The 20,171-nt window shown below is 45.7% G+C and overlaps 1 protein-coding gene and 1 pseudogene across 5 annotated transcripts in view; one reads left to right on the top strand and one right to left on the bottom strand.

The window, feature by feature from the left end:
* Positions 1 to 18,911, bottom strand: part of ADD1 (adducin 1) — a 73,158-nt gene extending 54,247 nt beyond the window's left edge. For 3 of the 4 annotated variants that reach the window (XM_081128123.1, XM_081128125.1, XM_081128126.1), the window contains exon 1: positions 18,685 to 18,861. The gene's annotated coding sequence lies outside the window, so the exon portion shown is untranslated. Of the gene's footprint in view, positions 1 to 18,684 lie in introns of all 4 variants that reach the window. The other variant, XM_081128124.1, reaches the window with a different exon arrangement.
* LOC308566415 (E3 ubiquitin-protein ligase RING2 pseudogene) overlaps positions 1 to 18,920 on the top strand; it is a 30,525-nt pseudogene extending 11,605 nt beyond the window's left edge. Inside the window, exon 2 of the transcript in view lies at positions 18,117 to 18,920. The product of the transcript in view is annotated as an E3 ubiquitin-protein ligase RING2 pseudogene (transcript). The remainder of the gene's footprint in view (positions 1 to 18,116) is intronic.
* Positions 18,921 to 20,171: the final 1,251 nt, after the last annotated feature.

Genomic DNA, 20,171 nt, shown 5'->3' with positions numbered 1-20,171 from the left:
TGTTATACTGTGTGTTGAGAAAAATCCTGGAGCCCTGGCCTTGCAGCCTGACCTTCTCAGGGTTATACAGGATAGAAAAAATCCATCTAGTCAAGTGTTTAACCCCAAGGCTCAAATGAATATAAACACCTCATTTACTTAGGGGAGGCAATTCTAACCAGGTCCCAAATGATTTCCATACAACAGTTCAGAACACTTTCGAAAAACAAAAGCATATTTTAACAAGCCAATAAAAATGCAAAGCACTCAAATAATGTAACACCACAAATAAACATCCCAGAAAATGTGACCCCTTTAAAAAGTCCTAGTTGTAGGGCTTTCCCTAGGGTGGGAGCTCCAAGAGTAGTTGCTGGATGAAATAGCAAAATACGACATCTTTAAATGACCATTTGAAGAGTGAACCTGACATTGGAAAGTGTACAATAAAGGGAACCCAAAATGGGTTAGGATTAATATAAAGTTTCACTTCCTCTTTGGCTCACATACTCCGTAAAGGAAGTAGAGATTATCACTAAAATTTCCCTACTTTGGTGGATCAGAGTGGCTGCTTTATCTGGCATGTCTCTGATTAGTGAGGATGAGTATTTTTCATGTTTATTTACTTCTGAAATTTCCCATAGGGTCTATTAATTTCTTTGTCCGCCTACCTCTTTACTGAATTCTTGATGTATTTATTCCCACAAATTTGAAAAAAAATAGTATATGTATGGACCTTTTGTTATATTTAACATTCTATAATTTTCTTTTCAATGAGCAAATATTTTAATTTTGCATATTTAGGTCTGCAAACCTTTTCCTTTGAGTACTGCTTTTAAAGAAAACATCATTCCTTCCCAGGCACATGTCTAATAAAATGTAGCAAGAAAGTTTTAAGACATTATCTCTGATAAGCATTTTACTTTCTATTTCTCCATAACTGCTATAATTTTAAACATTTCTCCTTAATCCATCTGGAATTTATTTTGATGAAAGTTTTCCAGTTATCTCACCACCAATAACCCCTTTTTTCTCTAGGAGACATAGAGGCATCTTCACTGCCCACCAAGAGGTTTCAACTTTGAACTAGCAGCAAACCACTACTGCCTCAGAATCCACTGTCTGACCGTGGGAAGGTTCACTTCGTTTCCTTCCTCATTTGTAAGAAAATACATTCAAGTCATATGTTCCAAGGTTATAGAGGCAATTAGAAATAAGTGTAAAATATCTAGCACAATATCTGGCACATAATGGATACCCTATAAATAAATATTCCAATTATCTAGTATCTGATAACATAAAAGTAACACACTACAAAATTCATTTCAAAAACATTAGGTTTAACCAATTAAAAGTTAAAATACATTATTTTAGTTAAAAATAACATTCAATTATAAACTAAACTTATTTTACCTTTTCATATTTTAAGTAACTCTCCTGTGTTCTATCTGTATCAACACATGCAACACTGATTAGTGAGATTCCTCACTTTAATTAAATCCCTAAACCAATATTCTAGTGTAACTTACTGAAACAGATTTGGGTGTGGTTTTGAAAACAACACTGGGTGGGTGAGGCAAGTAAAGATAAGCCAACCAACCATCTGTTTAACAGAAGTGAACTTTAATACACCCTATCCTGTTTATAGTTCCAAAATCTGTCTGTTAACATTGGTACAGAAAGAATCTGGTTTGGGTCTTCATCAAAATTCCATTAGCCTCTCAGTGCTAACTGGCTAATAAATGTGCTAGTTTAGTAGTTTAGACCTTAGAGCCACCTGAGTTCTGATCCCAGTTCACCATTTACCACCTATGTAACCTTAGGAACACATCATCTCTCTCTATGCTTCAGTTTCATTTGTAAAATAGAAATATCATTATCTATTTCCTTGGTTTAAGATTAAATGAGTTAACTTATGTCAAGTTGTTAGCGGAGGTAACTAGTTAATGTTAATAAAGGGAGCAAATGAAATCAAACATTAAGCCTAGTAAACTACGGAGCTGCGTCTGCGTTGGACTTTAAGCCTGATTTACTAGGAAGCAGTAACATTCAGTTCCAGGGGACGGACCAGCAGAGGGGACTTAATCCTGAAATGGAGGGGTGGGGGAACAACTGCCATTAGGCAGGATTAGGAGGGAGAGAGAAACCAATAAAGGGGAAATTCCTCTGCTGAGTGCACTGCAGTAGATAGCCAAGATGGCACAGGGGGAAGTCCTACTTTGAGGCACGTGCAGGAGGAACCAAGAGGGTGACAGGAAAGGGAAGGTATCTGGCCTGGGAAAAGAATCGGACGGGACGAGGGCACAGGACACAGGGAGATCTAGGAAAGCGACTGGATAGGTGGAGGACCAGCACCAGCCTCAGAGGATTAGGAAGGACTGGTGTTTAAAAGAAAAGCCTTTCTCCCCCAAACTGGGGGTAATGTAATCAAAGCTTACAAAGGCCCCTCTTGGTAACCCCTGTTCATTCACATGTGGGCCTGGCAGCCATGTGGGCTCCAAGCACAGACCAGGTGCCTCAGCCCAGCACTGGCCCAGTGCAGCTGGGAACAGAGACTAAGCGAGCCCCACAGGGACAGAGACTGAACTGGATTAAGCTTTGGCATGGCCTAAACTGAGCTACAGCAGCTTCGGATGCCCTGCCAATGCCAGGTGATGGCACATCTCTGGACACCGGCCCTTCTTCTGGGCTTGGTGAAGACAAAGGCTGGCCTTCTTCCACAGCAGGACAGAGTTAAGCCACCTGGTCGTGGATGAGACACTGGGCACTTGGGGACAGTCCTTTGTGTTGACTCCAGCTTCAATAAACCTTACCACTACACCTCATCCTCCCATTCTTCCCCAAAATGTTTTTATTGTGACTCCATGGAAGAAGCCCATTTCTATCGGCAGCAAAGTGTTTCCATACAGTGCCTGGCACACTAAGTTTTAAACCAGAACACAACCACTATTTCCATGACTAATAAATACCTCTTGGAGAGCTCAAGAAAGACAAAAATTTGAGGGGCCCTACCATTCAAGTAAGATTTTCCATAAAAATGTTATTTGCATCCAAGAAATACATGAAACCTCCCCTAAACAAAACAGACCCAAAACCATGAGAATGAAACTAGAACTCTAAATGGGAACAGTCACAAAAGGTAATAATACCAGAAGGAAAATGGCAGAAATCAGCACTGCTGGAGGCAAAATGAGGCGCTGATGAGCTGGAACTCCATGAGGGGTGAAAGTGGCCTCAGGTGGGCAGTGACTCTGCTTCACAGTAAAAATAAATGCAGTCCTCTCAGGAAAGAAACATCAGGAGGGAGTGTTGACCCCCAGGTTTTTTCTTCACAGGTTTAAATCAACTAAATATGAAGCCCAAGTTAAAAATTCAACAAACCCAAAAACAATGTCCATGAGTGACAGTCCATTGGAAACAATAAACCATAGGTCTAAGGCCTCAAAGACTTTAAATACCAGAATTATAATACAGAACACAGAATAACTATAAAATGTATAAAAATAATCATAAATACAACAAACCACAGGCAGAGCTGAAAAAGAAACCAAATAGAATATCTAGAAATAAAATAATGTTGAAAAAAGTTTCTTAAATCAACTAATATATTAACAGCAGCTTCCACAGAGATAAAGAGGAATCAGTAAATTAAAAGATAGATTTGAAAAAATTACCCAGAAACCAGCACAGGGAGACAAGAAGATGCAAAATACAACCAAAGAGATAAAGAGTACAGAACGAGGACGTCTACTACCCCTTCACTGGAGTTACAGGAGGTAAGAGAGAACCAGGAAGAGCTGATCTCCAGTGAGAGAAAGGCTGACGATGTTACATAACTGAAAGACATTAATCCACAAATACCCAGCAAAATAAATAAGGAGAAACTCACACCTTATATGTATTATAATCAATCCGCCAAACAGCGAAGGAGAAAAAAATGTTCTTAAAGCAGACAGATCACCTGACAATTAAGACTACAGGCAAATTTGTAACAGAAACAACAAAAGTAGAGGAGTAAAATATCTTCAAAACGCTAAAAGGAAGTAACTGCCGATCTGGATTTCTATACCAAGTAAAACTATCTTCCAAGAATGTGTGTGAATAAAGTAATTTCAGATCAACAAAAACAGAGATACCACCTACAGACCTACAGTAAGGGAGTTTCTACAGGAGAAAAAAATGATCCCAGGACAAGAAATCATAAATACAACAAGAATTGTAAGTAAAGTAATTGTTAAATGGGAAAATAAATCTAAAAAATGTTTCTGGATAATGTAATGATAATGATGTCCAATTTATGTGGCTAAAAAAAAGGCTAGACTAAAATACAACAGTAGCATGTAACTTGATCACTGAGTTTAACTGGAATTAAAGTATTTTACTGCCCTTGTTTTGTCTGGTATAGGAATATAATATGAGTATTAATTTCAGACTTTGCTAAATATGCATGGTAAAATATCAAGGGTAACTACAAAAAGAACATAATAGAGTATGTACTTTCCAAACCAAAAGAGAGGACGACAAAGAAAAACAAAATAAATTGGTTGTTTATAATGAAAATGTTACAACTGAAAACTGAGTTCAGAAAAGAGCTACTTCTAGAGAAATGTATAGTGTTAAACACATATCAAAAAAAGAATGACCTTCTAGAAGTTAGAAAAAGAATAAAATGCAAACCATTTAGCAATCACACTCACTATGCCTTAATATATATAAATTCTAATCTTAAAACAACTCTGAAGGTCATTAGCTACAAATGCTCTGATCACCTGAGTTTAAGAGCACAAACCATGTGCCCCTTCAGGGGAAAAAATGTACATGACATAAGATGTAACTCATGTTGCAAATGTCATGCAGCCTTAATTTTTACTGATAATAAAGATGCTGTTACAATTTTTCACAGCCCAGTGAACTCTGAGGTCAGTGGCCCCAGGAGCTGGAATAATGTGAAGATAACTCAATCTATGAAAAAGTACTGGCAACCTCCCACAGTTGTAGTCAGCAAAATCTGCACTATTTTCATGAGAATTCTACTTCTCCCTAGTGCATTATGAAGCAATCAAAATGGAAATGATCCACCAAGAGAAATTAAAATATACTTTAAGGGAGAACTGCTAGCTTGATTTTTATAAAACATAAGTGATAAAAATAACTGTGGTGAGTGGTATGAAATATCTCAATGACCTGAAGAGCTCTAACTGGGATCCACAGGTGTCCCTACAGAGAAGGACCTAACAGGAGGAGTTCCTGCACAGTCATCCTCAGGATGCTCCTCTCTGTCTGACCTAAAGAAGAGCCATGAGCCCTTGAGAGGAGGCCTCTGTTCTTCATCTTTGACTTTCCAACGTCTGACTCATTGAAGGCCTCTGAATAAGTTCAATGAATTAGATAGTCTCTTAAAATGCTATTACTGTCTCTTAGAAACTAGAGACAAAGAAAATTCATACCCTCATCACTTGGCTAAAAACAGGAAAAAAACATTTACTCTGAAGGAATTCCCAGCTTTCCAAAGCAATCTATCAAACACTCGATGTAGAAAACAGAGCCCATTAAATATTCCAGGTTGCGTTGGTCAGTGACATTTCTAATGGTTATACTGTCAAAGTACCTGTGCTTCAGTCACCTGGACGGTGCTCAGAGCAAACTGAGATAACGAGTATCTGGATGGGGGGTTCATCTAGTTCCCCTAAGGTAGGGTAGATTAACATCACATCCCTTCCTACCGGAGGAGACACTCAGTCCTAAAGGGGCTGGAGCACCACGCCTAACCCTCCCTTCCTGTCTGAAGCTGTATACAACTAACAGGATTAATGGTATCACCTGGGCACACGGTTGGCCTGTTAACTAAAATATTCTTCTTACATCTTGGAAAGCATGGCTTAAGCACAAAGTTCTTGCTAAGCTGCAAACGAGTATAGCTGTAACAGACAAAAGTATCTCTGCACAGAGCTTTGATTTAACAAAAAAGAAAAAAAGAAAGACAGTGGGAGTTAGCGAGCAAACAGGACTCTCTATGGCCTTTCTGTGCCTGTCCCTTAATGTCTGCTTCTCCTTCATCTGTACACTGGAAAAGGAGGAAAGGAAAGTGCACACTGAGGGCAAACCTGTGTACCGTAGGTGTTCAAAAGTTCTCTCACTGTGGCCCACACCACCACGAGCAGTTAGACAAGCTTGTTATTACTATTGCTGTTTCAACAGATGAGAAAAAGAGAATTTCACCAACCTAATCCTGGACCACCTATTTTGAGCAGCAAATTCCACTTGCATCCTGACACTGTGTCCCTAATACCCAGCACTATACCAACAGCTCACAACTGACTCAGTTCAGTGAGACAATAACGGTTTGCATTTGTATAGCTTTATTGATACATATTCAGGGACTATAAAATTCACCCATTTAAAGTGTACAATTCAGTGGTCTTTAGCATATCCAGAGAGAGATGCAACCATCATCACAATGCAACTTTGTAACATTTTCAACACCCAAGAAGAAGCCCCAAACACAGTCCCACTCTTCCCCCTCCCCCACCTCCAGCATCCTTCTGGCTTCTTCCACTCAGCATAACATTTTCCAGGCTCATCTATGTGAAGCATGTATGAGTACCTCACCCTTTATTACTGCCAAATAATGTTTCATCGTATGGATACACTACATTTTGTTGATCCATTCTTCAGCTGATGGACATCTGGGCTGTTTCCACTTTTCAGTGATATAAAGCATGCGTGTTCAAGTTTTTCTGTGGATATATGTTTTCCTTCAGCATTTATATTTTCAAAGTGTTTGTACAATATTTTCTCCTTTGCATGTTACAACTGCTTCATTCTGTGAGGGAGAAAACGGACGCTGGGAGCAGTGAAATGACTGATGACCCACTGCTGGGTAACCTGCTCATTCCCTGTCACCACACTGCTTTTTCTCCTCCGCAAGGATTTTCAAGCAAAAGAGTACAGATGAGAAAAACTATTTTTCTAGGGAACAAGCTCCCTAAATTATTCTCAGTAAGTCAATCCACAAGGCAAGTTTAAACAAAGCCTTTCAGAATGAGAGGGCAGGAGGGCAAAGGGTCCAGGTGGGACTCCAACAGTCCCCCCCAGCGATGGCCTCCTTCTCTGTGGAAACACTGAGACCTGCCATTCCAGGGTGCTGTGGAGACACGTGGAGTCAACACCTAGTGCATCCTGTCCCTGAGGGCAGCCCAGTCCTAGCAGAAGTCTGCAGGTGCCTGTGGGCTCAACCCCTAACATCAGCCCCACACTCCCAGGCCCCCCAGAGCTCCAAAGGCCTCGAAGCAAAACTCAAATGTTCTGATATACAGGGCGTCCCCAAAAAATGCTTGCGAAATAACATTAAAAATTACTGTTGTCATTTTCTCCTGGCAGAGTCTCAAGATTCTGTTCAGCCAAAAGTTAAGATAAGTGTTCTACGGACTCTAGTCCTATTGGACTTAAAATGCCATTTTCTCCTATGTAGCGTAAACTCATACAAAGCCTTGTCAAAATATGCTCAACACTTTTTAAGTTAACAGGTATAAAAAACAATGCTAAATGCTGGTCATAACAATTGTTTTAAAAAGTGCTTCTGGAACAAATAAAGCTCAAAGGCAAACTGAATTAAACTTGCTCTCCTTCATTCCTTCCAACTAAAGTTTCCTGCATGAGAAGGTCAGAACAAGCATTAAGTATTAAACAGTTTTGTTAAAGTTTAATGTTATGCTATGTTAAGATTCTTAACTTTTTTTTTTTTTAAATATATCTTTATTGATTTCAGAGAGAGGAAGGGACAGGGAGAGAGAGAAACATCAATGATGAGAGTAACTGATCGGCTGCCTTCTGCACACCCGACTGAGGATCGAGCCTCCAGCCCAGGCATGTGCCCCAACTGGGAATCAAATCACGACCTCCTGGATCCTAGGTCGATGCTCAACCACTGAGCCATGCCGGCTGAGCAAGATTCTTAACTATTTTAAGGACCCATATAATAGCTAGTAGGCACTGAACAAACTAAGGAGGTATCAGTATATTTAATTTATTATAAACCAAATCTTAAGATTCCGTTTTGGGGTTTTTTTGTCTTTTTAATCCCCACCTGAAGATATTTTTTCCATTGCTTTTCAGAAAAGCGGGGGAGAGAGAGAGACATCGATGTGAGAGAGACACACTGACTAGTTGTTTCCCCACAAGCCCCGACCAGGGCCGGGGATCGAGCCTGCAAACGAGGTAGGAGTCCTTGGCTAGAATCGTTAGATTCCGTTTTTAAAACCTCAGGACATAGGGAAGTCAAAAAGGACATCCCTTCTACTTGCCAAAATAACCTGCCAAAGCATGGAGTAAAATGAAAACAAAGAACATACAGGATTCTCGGGGAAGTGGCGGTTTTTTTAGTAACTTCAGACTCTCAAGGAAGCTAGGAGTTTAAAAGAAAATAAAAAGGAAAAAGGAGGCCCAGCCGGCATGGCTCAGCGGTTGAGCATGGACCTAGGAGCCAGGAGGTCGCCTTTGATTCCCAGTCAGGGCACAGGCCCGGGTTGTGTGCCCGGGGCTCAAGCCCCAGAAGGGGGTGTGAGGAGGCAGCTGATCCCTGAATCACTCGCCATTGATGTTTTTCTCTCTCTCTCTCCCCCACCCCTCTGAAATCAATAGAGATGTTAAAAAAAAAAAAGTTGCCATTTGCCTTTTCCAAGACATGAAAAATTTTAAAGTTCTGCTGCTAATGTAATAGAACAAAACTCAAAAATATTTATAGGAATAAATAATCTAACAATTCAAGCCCAACAATGTAAAATTTACAGTGTTGCCCCGGCCTGGTGCTCCACTGGTTGGAGAGCCAGCCCACACACCAAAGGGTCTCGGGTTGGATTCCTGGTCAAGGGCACATACCTGGGTTGCAGGTTTCCCCAGGCCCCAGCTGGGGAGTGTGCAGGAGGCAACCAATGGATGTGTCTCTCCCACATCGATGTTTCTCTCTCTCCCCCTCTCCCACTCTCTCCAAAAAATCAATGAAAAAAATATCCTTGGGTGGGGATTAACAACAAAGCAGTTGGTACAACTGTATTCCATATGTTCAAAATCATAGTAGAGGGATGGAAGATATAAAAAAGATTGAAATTAAACGTCTAAAAATGAAAGCTACAATGTGTAATATGAAAAATTACACTGAACAAGATTAATAGTAGACTAAACATTGCAGAAGATTAGCAATAAAAACTATCCAAAACAAAACATATCAAGAAAGGACAAGCAGCATCAGTGTGCTGTGAGACAACTTTAAACAGTCTAACGTGCACGGAGACGGAGTCGGAGTCCTCAAGGGAGAGGGCATGCAGAAGGAACAGAAACAAACACGTAAAAAATAATGGCAAAAATTGATGAACATTATAAACCCACGGATCCAAAAAAGAAGCTCAATGAACCAACCCCAAACACAAGAAACATGAAGAAAACTACTGTACACAAGGACACATCAAAGTAAAATTGTTCAGATTCAGTGAAGAGGGGAATCTTAAAAGCAGCCTGAAAAAGATGACGCGCTATGTAGAGAAACAAAGAAGACAGCAGGTTTCTTGTAGGAAATGATGCAAGAAAACAGTGAAGCAACATCTTCAAGTAAAAACTAAAGATTTTAGCCCCAAGGTTTTGAGTTCCAAGTCTTCTGTCTCTGTGTAGCTGACTTCTGTGGCAATGGCACCTCTGAACTGCATTACACTGTCTCAGCCACTATCATCCCATTTAATCTTCATACTGACTCTGAAGCGGAGGAGGAAGGTATTATCACACCCACTGTATAACGGGAAGGTGAAGCTCACAAAAAGGGAAGTGATTTGCCCAAGGATGTGAGGTGGAGGAAGTGGTGGGGGTGAAAGCAGGAATAGGTATAATGCTAAACAAGGTTAATTTGGCAAAGAAACTTACACAGCTAGTGTGGCTGATCTAACTCCAAGTAGCCCTTTCTATTAAACCACAACTAAAATACATTAAAGGAAAAAATTTCGTAAAATATAAAAATTCATTCTACTCAAAGAAAAGTAAAGTGAATTTCTTAATGAAAAGAAAGAAGTCTTGCCCAGCTGGGCATGGCTCAGCGGTTGAGCATCGACCTGGGATCCAGGCGATCAGGGTTCAATTCCCAGTCAGGGCACATGCCCAGGTTGCAGCTTGATCCTCAGTTGGGGGCGTGCAGGAGGCAGCCGATCAGTGACTCTCATCATTGATGTCTCTCTCTCTCTCCCTCTCCTTTCCTCTCTGAAATCAATAAAGATATATTAAAAATAAAAAAAATAAAAAAGGAAGAAAGAAAGAAAGAAGTCTTGCCCAGCCGGGCATGGCTCAGCAGTTGAGCATTGACCTAGGATCCAGGAGATCACAGTTCGATTCCCGGTCGGGGCACATGCCCAGGTTGTGGGCTCCATCAATGACTCTCTCATCATTGATGCTTCAACTCTCTCTCCCTCTCCCTTCCTCTCTCTGAAATCAATAAAGATATATTAAAAAAAAAAAGTCTTTATTTCATTTTTTTAATAATGAACAAGGCCCCCAACAAAAGCCCTACAACCCATGCAATGTAATGTTTCAGAATACTATTTCTCTTAACGTAGACTAAAACATAATGCAACCAAAGAAAGTCCGCTGGAAGACAATTCAGTCCAGGAGGCAGATCTCTAATTTGATCTAATGATAAAATTTAGACTCTGGGCAGAAATCAGCAAAAGATGGCCTCCCCAAACCAAATTCACTGCCTGTGTTTACAAGGGCCACAAGCTAAGACTGATTCTTAAAGATTAAAAAAAAATAACAACATATGAAACAATAATAATACACGATAGACGTGGAAATCAATGCAAACTTCAGCGTCCATAAGGAGCATTTTATTGAAGTCATGCTCACTCATTTACAGATCATCTATGGCTGCTTCCGTGCAACCACAGCAGAACTGAGCATTTGCAACACAGATCACACAGCCCTCAAAGCCTAGAATATATATTACCTGGCCCCTTACAGGAAGTGTGCCAACTCCTGCTTTAAGAAACTAGATGGGTCACACAACTTTTAATCATTTGCCATGAATGCTATTTCTCATAACTAAGCCTTCAAAAAATTAACTCAAGATCACTAATGCAACAAATATTTCTTAAGGGCCTGCTCTGTGCCAGGCATTGTGCTGCTAGACTTGGGAAATACAGCCATATACAAGGCACAACTTCCTGAGGAAGACCAGGGCCTTCCGAAACTGTTGCACTCAACTGTCTAAAGTGTTAGGACTAAGAAGTCTGCAGAAGAAAGGCAGCACAGCCTGGTGGTTAAGGGCATCGCTCTGGGGTCAGACACCTTTGGTTTCAATCCTAGCTACACCACCTCCTATGTGACCTTGGCAATCACTTAAACTCTCTTTTTTATTTTTATCTGAAAGAAGATGATACTTAAAAAAAGAAAAAAAAAATGATACTAGTATCTACTTCATAGTATTGTTATAAGGAGAGAGTACATAAAAGCACAATGTCTAACCCATAGCAAGTGTTCAAAAACATGAAAATTCAAATTTATAAATTGAATTCTAGAAATTCTATATTGCCAGTTAAAAGCATATCCCCATTTTTCAACAATCATTTAAACACAGAGGGACAAATCTTAAATTTAGGAAAAGTCCCAAGGCAGTTAACCATGACACATGCTCTCGATGTGGACAGTAACCCCACCTTCACAGAACAGAGGCCCTGGGTCCACTGCAACACTGGTTAAATATGGGGGACAACTGTTCTAAGAGCAAAGCCATAAAACAGTGGTTCTTAATCACCTGGCCCAAGCACAGTTCAGCAGGTCTAAGTAGGATCTTGTATGTGCGTGTTTAAGCCACTGCCATAAAACTTTGCAAAAAAATTTTAGTCTAAAAAAAACTTCCATTTCTCCTTCATGAAATGACATTTGTTTCTTTACCCTCTGTACCCAGCTTCCAACAAGTTTAAATTCTACCTTCTTTATGTAGCCTTCCCTAAAGGTTTATGACTTTATGTATTTACCTATCACTTTCCCAAGAGTGTGACAATTTCACAAAGACTTTAAAAGACTGCTTTTAAGTCATTCATTCATTCCACAAATATTTATTGGGCACCTGTTGTATGCCTGGTTACATGCTCAGAACACAGTGGGAAGCAAACACAAGATGTCATAAGAGATAAGACTGGAGATATGGCAAGAGGATAAAGCTTGAAAGCCTGGTCCAGGAGCTCAGGATTTATTTGCCATTAAGAATCACTGAAAAGCTCTCAACAGGGAAGTGACAGGGTCTAATCATGTCACTCATTCTAGCAAAAACATAGAGGGGCCAGCTTAAACAGTGGATAAATACAGTCTCTGCCTTTGTAGAGTATCACTCTTGTGAAAGAGAAAACAAGGGTAAACAGGTAAGTCATTAAAATTGAGGGACATAAGTAGCTGAGTTAGGGAATAATAGGAAAAGCCTACTGTGTGAGATAGCAGTTAGAAAGGCCTCTTTAAGGGACATTTGAGTGGAGGCCTAAAAGATGAGAAGGAGCTGCCATGCAGAGCGGAGTAAAAGCGTTCATTCTAGGCAGAGGGATCAACATGCAAGTCCCTAACTCAGAAAGGAGCTAGGCAGGTTCCAGGAAGACCACTGTAAATGCAGGACAAATGAGCAAGTCAAAGAATGATAGAAAGTGAGCTTGGAAACCAAGGTAAGAAGTCTGGATTTTGTTCTAAGTAGAATGGGAAGTCACTGGGGTTTTCTGGCTTGTTTGTAAAATTACTTATTTTATTCTGAGTACATAATCCAGTTACATGAATCAAACTTTGAAAGGTTATATGGTGAAAAGTCAGTGTCCCTCCCAACCCTGTCCAACAGCCACACAGTTCTCTACAGGCAACCACTTTATCAGGCTTCGAAGGGTTTTAGCAAGGAAGAACATGACCTAATTTATATAAATCACCATGGCTGACAGGTGGAGAATAGGTGAAAAGAAAGGACTCAGGGAGGCCAGCTGGAGGCTGCTGTGATAGGTCCAAGGGAGATGTGATGGCTGCTGGGACCCCTCAGTAAGAGTGGAGATGGAATATTAGGACTGATCCAGAATGTTTTCTAAAGGTAGAACTGACAAAACTAATGTTAGCAAGACAGCATTAATGACGATAGCTATCTTCACACTTAGAATCTACAGGTTTAATATTTTAGACTTTAAAGCTTAAATACTCAGAGTTTAGTGACTATGAAGATAATGAGAGAACAGTGAGTAGTAACAGAAAACAGATTACTAAAATGGGATATTAACTATTTGATTAGTAATAACAACCTCACAGTCCTGGCTGGGTAGCTCAGTTGGTTAGTGTCATCCCGATACGCCAAGGTTGTGGGTTCAATCTCCAGTCAGGACACATACAGGAAGCAAACAATTAATGCATAAATAAGTGGAACAATAGATAGATGTTTCACTCTCTCTCCCCCCTTCCTTTCTTCTCTCAAGTCAATAAAAATTTAAAATAATAATAACCAACTTACTGTGTCAATATGGATTAGATGATTTTAACTGAGAAATGGCATATCTGAAAACAACCCAAAACTGTATACTGCAGTTGAAAGGCTGAAATGCAGCTGTTTAACAAAAGAAAAATATAAAACTGTAGTCTTTTAACACCTGTAACTATTAAGTGACACGTAATAGAGAAAGCTCAAGTCTTCTCCATAGAATTTTGAAGTATGACATCACAGCTATGTGAAGTATTTCCTTCCATCCTAATAACTTAAAATATGCCAGAAAATTCTCACCAAATCACAGAATAATAAAAAAGTGCCATTAATGTACAAGATTTTTAAGTTGAGTGTTCATTAAAAAGTCCTATCTTCTTGAATAAAGTACAATGCATGGAAAGAAAGAAGGAATGTCTGTATTATACATGGCACAGAGGCCAAATGTTAATGGAAAAGGCATGCAAATCAAAACTACAGTGAGCCCGGCCAGCATGGCTCAGCAGTTGAGCATCGACCTATGACCCAAGAGATCGAGGCTGGATTCTCGGTGAGGGCACATGCCTGTGCTGTCAATGACTCTCATCACTGATGTTTCTATCTCTCTCTCCCCTCTCCCTTCCTCTCTCTGAAATCAATAAAGACATATTAAAAAAAACAAACAAAAAAACCTACAATGAGATACCACCTCACACCCATTAGAATGGCTACTGTGGCTATTCTCAAAAAAAAAAAGAAAACAAGTGTTAGCAAGGAGGTGAAGAAACTGGAACCCTTGTGCTGTCTTGGGGAAATGTAAAATGGCACAGCCAGTGTGGAAAACAGTATGGCAGTTACTCAAAATTTTAAACACAGAATTACATGATCCAGCAATTCCACTTCTGAATATAGACCCAAAAGAATTTAAAGTAGGCTCTCAAAGACATGTGTGCGCCCCGTTCATAGCAGCATTATTCACAATGGCTGAAACACCAATGAATGGATAAGCAAACGTGGTCCTCCGTACAATGGAACATTATTCAGCCTCAGAGAGAAGAAAATTCTGACACATGCTGCAGAACGGATGAGCTTTGAGGACATTATGCAAAGTGAAATAGGCCAGTCACAAAAGGACGTATATTGTACGATTCCACTCATATGAGGTACTTAGTCAGAATCACAGAGACAGGAAGTAGAACTGGTTGCCAGGGGCTAGAAGGACGGGAGAATGGGGAGTTACCACTTGATGGCTACAGTTTCAGTTTTACAAGAAAAGAGTTACCAGGATGCATGGGTTATGGGGATGATGGTGGTGATGCTGCACAACAATGTGAATGTATTTAGTATCACTGAACTGTATACTTAAAAATGGTTAAGATGTTAAATTTTATGTATTTTACCACAATAAAATTTGTTTAAAAAAACATGGTAGGAAAACATGTCTAGTACACTACTATCTATCTAATAAAGAGGAAGCATGAATATAGTCATAAAATTAAAAAGGTTAGGCATCCTACCAAATGGAAGAAAATACTTGCAAATCATATCTTTTTAATTTTCATTTTTATTGATTTCAGAGAGAGGAAGGGAGAGGGAGAGAAAGAAACATTAATGACGAGTCATTAATTGGGTGGGTGCCTCCTGCACACCCCTGGTGGGGATCAAGCCCAAAACCTGGGCATGTGCCCTGACTGAGAATTGAACGGGAGATCTCCTGGATCATAGGCTGGCAAACCATATCTTTTAAGGGCTTACTATCCAAAATATATTTTTTTAAAAATTCAACAGCAAAAAAACCATACAATCCAATTACAAAAAGGGCAAAGGATCTGAATAAACATTTTTCCAAAGAGGACATACAGATGGCCAACAGGTACATGAAAGGTGCTCAGCATCACTAATCATCAGAGAAATACAAATCAAAACCACAGTGAGATACCACCTCACACCTATTACAATAGCTATTAATAAAAGAAGAAATAAGTGTTGGCAAGGCTGTAGAGAAAGGGAACCCTTGTGCGCTATTGATGGGAATGTAAACTGGTGCAGCCACTATGGAAAACAGTATGGAAATTCCTCAAAAAAAAAAAAAAAAAAGCTCTATTATATAACCCAGCAATTTCACTTCTGGGTATTTATCCAAAGAAAATGAAAACACTAACTCCAAAAGAGATGTGCACCCCAATGTTCACTGCAGCATTATTTACAATAGCCAAAACGTGGAATAACCCCTAAGTGCTCACTGATGGATGCATGGATAAAGAAAATATGCACACACACAGAGAGAGGAATATTACTCAGCCATAAAAAAGGAAATCCTGCCATTTGAAACATGGATAAACCATAAAGGCATTATGATAAGTGAAATAAGTCAGACAGAGAAAAACAAATACTGTATGATCTCACTATGTGGAATCTTCAATTAAAAAAAAAAAACAACTGAACTCATGGATACCGGAGAACAGATTAGTGTGGGGGGGCGCGTTGGGGTGGAACATGAAAAAGACTTCTTTAAATATACCTTGTTTTATGTTTGCATTTGAAAGCCTGTTCATATTTTACATAATTATAAAACAAAACTGGATTTTAAAAAAGCAATCCCTAAATACTGAAAGCAAAATAAAAAACAAAAGCACCAAAGTATACATCCAGTAGTAGCAAAATCACAGAACGATGCTAAGTGACTTTAAACACAGTAATTTGACCACATATCCCTTGTAAGTATGCAAAAAAGCTCAACAGTTTTTATTAGTTGGTGGTGGCAGTGTTCCCATTATCCTCCTGAGGCTGAGATGTGTACAGTGTGGGATAAAACAATGAGTAATTAGAATCAAGATGTTTCCCTTAGAAGAAAAAAAGATACAGGTGTAAAATCAAGAATGTTCACTTGCCCAGACCCTGCGGCTGGTCGGCTGGTGCGGCCTCCCACGCACCACAAGGGCACAGGCTCGATTCCTGGCCAGGGCAACACCCAGGCTGCTGGTCCATCCACCCCGCCCAGCACACACAGGGAGGCAACCGATGGATGTTCTGACACCCATGTCTCTCTCTCTAAGAAAATCAATAAACATATCCTGGGGAGGATTAAAAAGAACTTTCTCCTCCTTGCCTTACAACTGGAAGCATCAGAAACCCATGATCTGAAAACACCAGGAAACACTAGGAGCTATAATCCACCGGGCCCAGGGCCCAGGCTGTGTTTAACAGCATGATTTTTCACGTGGAGAAGCGGGCGATTTCAGAGCTGGGGTAGGAAACGTACAGGCCGCGCCGGGCGCAGTCTGTGACCCAGACAGAGGAGCGCCGGCCCCGAGCCGCGCCTGAGGCCTCGGGCGGGCCGAGCGCGCTCTCGCCGGCCCGCAGGACGACACCTGCCGGGGCTCCCGCACCAAGCCCGCGGTTAGCTCACGGCGACCGAGCACACGGCGCACTGCCTGCCTCTGGAGGCGCCAACTCGGGATTCTGAAAACTAATAAACAATTGCAAGAAATTAAGCACCTACCCTGCCTTCCCTAAAACAGCTGCAACTTAGGGTGATGAAACTATGGAGGGAACGTCTCCTTAGGGAAGCCTCCCAGCTGCTAAGTGAAGGTGCGGAACTCGAACGCCCACTCAGCGCCCACTCTCAGCTCCCAACGGCGAGGACCGAGCCGGGTCAGGCGGGAGGAGACAGGCCCACCCGCTCACCTCGCGGGAACGGACCCACCCGGGTCCCACCGCACCTTGGGGTCTACCGGGGTGACGCTCACAGCGAGTTCTGTGCAGTTCAACTCTGATGCAGCACGGAGTGCGGGCTGTGCACAGGACACCGTCAGGCTGCAGCCGCGGAGGCGCCACGCGGGAGCGGAAGGCGGAGCGGGCCGGCGGGTGCGGGAGGGCCCGACCCCCCGGCGGGAGGCCTCGGACACGGCTGCCTGAGGGCGCGGTCCGCCAGCGCTGCTGCGTCCGTCCGTCCGTCGGTCCTGGTGAAGACCCGAGACGCGGGGAAACAGCCAGCAGAACAGGACGGCCGGGCGGGGGCGGGCGGGGGCGGGCGGGGCCCCCGAGCTCCCCGCACCCCGACGGGAGCCCGACGGAGGGGAGGCAAAGCCCGCGACCCCGCGGCCGCCAGGGCCGCCCCGGGCACAGCCCAGCGCCCCGCGAAAACCCACGGGGCGTCTCGGGCGAGGGCTCACAACAGTGAGAGAAACCGCCAAACCCCGAGAAACCGAGACCATCAAAAACACTTGGGCCCCATCAGGAGCCGCCCGACCCAACGCGACCCCGAGACAACGGAACCCGACAACCCCGCGGAGCGAGGCCGGGGAGCTGGGGGGCGGCGCCGGGAACCCCGCCGAAGGCTCGCCCGCCCTCCCGAGACGGCCGGCGTCGGGTCCGTCCCGGGGGAGCCCTGGCCTGACGTGGGACAGGTCCCACCCTCCGTCCGCGCCGCCCACGCCCCACCGCCCACGCCGGGGTGCCCCGCAGTCGGGGGCAGCGGGGGCGCCGAGGCGGGAGCGTCACGCGGGACGCCCCCTGCCGGCCGAACCCCACCCCGGCGTCCGCTCCCCCGTCCCGGGGCCTCGGACGTTGGCAGACAAGACACGGGGACCCTTCGGCGGCCCACAGCCGGCCCGTTTACACTTCAGCCCACTTGCACCTGCAAAACGCCCAGCAGCGCCGGTGCGACCGTCCGCGGCCCCGCCCGCAGCCACCTGCCGGCTCCTGCCGCTCGGGGGCCCGACGCTCGCTTTCCGTCGCTTGGACGTCAAGTCCACGGTCGCGCCGCGCGGACCCGCCGGCCGGGCTGCCCAGGGACGTGCGCGCGGAGGGAGCCGGGTGCCCCGCGCCCCGAGCGAGCGTGGACGGCCGAGGCCCCGACGCCTCCGGGGACGCGAAGAAGGGCGGGCGGGCGGGCGGGGAGGCGGCGAGGGCGGCGCGCAGAGCGGCGGGCAGGCCGCCTCCGCCCGCGGCCCGGCCGCTCGCCCTCCCGCGGAAGCCGCGGCTGCGAACCCGGCCCAGGCGGGGCGCGGCTGCGCGGCCGAGGGGCGGGCCCAGCGCCCGGCGGGCCCCGCGCGCGGACCCCGGCCCCGCGGCGCAGCCCGGAAACGAGGCGGGCGCCCCGCGGCCCCGGGAGCGGAGGGGCGAGCAGAGCGCTCAGCGCCGCTCCGGCTCCCGCCAGGGCCGCCGCGCAGGACCTCCCGGGGCGCCCCCCCCGCGCGGCCCCGCCCACCCCACGGCTGCAGGCCCCGCGGCCCAGCCGGAGCCCCGGGCCTCACCTCAGCGGAGAGACGCGGGCAGCGCGCGGGATCCCCAGTCCGAGTGCGGCCGCCGCCCGTCGCCTCCAGCGGCTCGGGCTCCGGCTCGGGCTCCGCCCCCTGTCCGCCGCGCGAACCCGGCCCGCAGCTCCCTCCCGCCGCCCGGCCTCTCCGCCCCCTCAGCCCAAGCGCTGCCCCGGCCGCTCGAGCTGGGTGCGGCCTGCGGCGCTGCAGCCCAAGAACGCGCCACCCCATAAGCCCAGCCCGCGCCGCACAGCCCAGCAACGCGCCCTGCGATTGGCTGTACGCTGTCCCCGTGCGCGGCGGGGCGGGGCCTGAGCGGCGAGGGGCGGGGTCGCCGCCTGGGAGCTTCAGACCCGCCCAGGCGCGGCCCCGCCCTCCCCGCGGACGGCGGAGGGTTCGGCGCCGCAGGTCGCGGGGTGAAGCGTGTGGATGGCGGGCGGGTCCCCCCGCTCCATGGCCTTGTGGCCGGAGCCTGGGTCCGCTGTGCCGACTGTGCCACCCGGAGCCGCTCGTCCCCCGGTCACTGTCGGTGGAAGCGTCCTGCGGGCCTGGTTCACGGGAGGCGCCGCGGGGCCCTGTAAACGGCCCTGGCCAGCCCGGGCGCTGTCCGAGCCCGACTTCTGCCTGCCCCCTCCCCCACCCGAGCTGGTCCCAGGCCAAAGCCCCAGCGGGAGGGCGATCCGCGGGCTGACGGGGCCTGGCGGGCAGCCAGGGCGCGGTCCCCACAGCGGCCTGGGGACCCTGATAAGGCTCCAGACAGGGCGGCTGCCGGGCGCGCTGAGCCCGGGTGAACGCGCACCGGTCGTCACCTCCCCGACCAGGGACCGGCGAGGCCAGGCCACCTGCCCGCGGCCTGGAGGCTGCGGCCCGGAGACCCGAGCAGCACCTTCCCCCACCCTGTCCTTGCTGTGGCCTCATGTGACCCCAGAAAGGCCCGGCACGCGGACGGCTGTCGCACAGCTGTTACAATGACAGACCGCGCTTCCTGTCCCCTTTACACCCGTGGGAGGCTCCGCGAGCCGGCAGTGGAGGAACAGGGAGGAGCCCGGGCCTCCCTCCCCGCGGGGACCTCTGGCTACGCCACAGGAGGGTCAGGGACCCTGTCTGCGGGTAACAGTGACAAAACTCCACGCTTCAGTATCACGCACGTCTGTGCCCCTGGCCCACGGGTGTCGGCGAGGGCTCGCAGGGAGGAGGCCGGCAGGAGAGAACCGAGCCTGGGAAGGAGTGTGGGGAGCTACGGAAAAGGCCGAGTCAGGCGGGGATGGGACGCGGCGCAGGGGATACAGTCAGCAACATTGTAACAACTATGTATCTATCTCCGGTGTCAGACGGGTACCGGAAGGCATAGGAATGTCTAATCGCTATGTCGTGCACCTGACACTAACCTAATACTGTAGGTCAACTGTAACTGAAAAAAACTTCTAAAAATCGTTTCTAGACCAAGTCAAACTTCTGAAGGGGAAACAGACACTTTCGGAACT

Source organism: Miniopterus schreibersii (assembly GCF_964146895.1).
Source record: "Miniopterus schreibersii genome assembly, chromosome: 1".
NCBI classification, from domain to species: Eukaryota; Metazoa; Chordata; class Mammalia; order Chiroptera; family Miniopteridae; genus Miniopterus; species Miniopterus schreibersii.
The sequence above is the reverse complement of the archived record's forward strand: the minus strand, read 5'-3'. Positions and strand labels throughout refer to the sequence as shown.